The sequence below is a fragment of the Rhagoletis pomonella genome, unplaced genomic scaffold (genome assembly GCF_013731165.1).
Source record: "Rhagoletis pomonella isolate Grant_MI unplaced genomic scaffold, Rhpom_1.0 Rhpom_scaffold_00004, whole genome shotgun sequence".
Classification (NCBI taxonomy): Eukaryota; Metazoa; Arthropoda; class Insecta; order Diptera; family Tephritidae; genus Rhagoletis; species Rhagoletis pomonella.
The window spans coordinates 17,260,634-17,261,581 of record NW_023458558.1 but is presented as its reverse complement, the minus strand read 5'-3'; positions in this window follow the sequence as shown (position 1 = coordinate 17,261,581).

The following is a 948-nucleotide window of genomic DNA, read 5'->3' as shown; positions in this document are numbered from 1 at the left end:
ATATAACTAATACACACAATTTATTTTTATATAAAAGAAAACCGTAACATCTTTCACAAAATAAATTCTAAAAAATTAACTGTAATTTTTAGCCATTTCAAACTTGTACTCTATTCTACTAGAAATCAATTATACTATAGTTTTATAAAAAAAATAATCAAAATTAAATAACACAAAAGAAAAACTATATGCTAAAACTTGACAAAATGTTAACTTTTCGTCAGGCGCAATATGGTGACTGTCAATTTCGGGCGCAATGTGCCTAGCTGGCACACTTTTAAAAACACAAACTAAACAAACAATTATATTGATTATATATCAGGGGACACGACATTTAGGGATGTTGAGAAGAAATAAATGTAAACATTTTCGTAAAAATCCATTTATATGACACAAATTTAGCAGCCACTGCAAAAATCTTAAAATAAAGTTAAAAAATCAAAAGGTAAGACATACAACGTAAAATCGTTTAGAAAAAATGCAAACATTCCACAAAGATTCAACTCAGGGACATGTAAATAATAGCTAATTTTAGATGAAGAATAAAATTTAATAAAATAAATCTAAAAATAATTAATATAATACATTTGACGAGTTTGGGCGCAATGAGATTCTCAGATTCATCTCCACTTACAACCCAGTCCACAAAATCTTTGTATATTTTGAAAAAATGCATCAAATGTTAACTACTCTTGCAAAAGTCGTTATCATACTTATTTATAAATTTTCAAAAGTCTCCTTCTTGGCTTACTATTACAATTTAAATAAATAATAATAAATAAATAAATTTAAAATAGATAAGTAATTACAATTAAAATAAGTGTATTTACACGTTCAAATTGTGATTTTTTTATTCTATTTTCTGTCTTCACTTGAAAGTTTGTTTTTCGATTGCCAGATGAATTACATTTATAAAAAAATGTATATTTTTGTGGCATATTTGTAGGG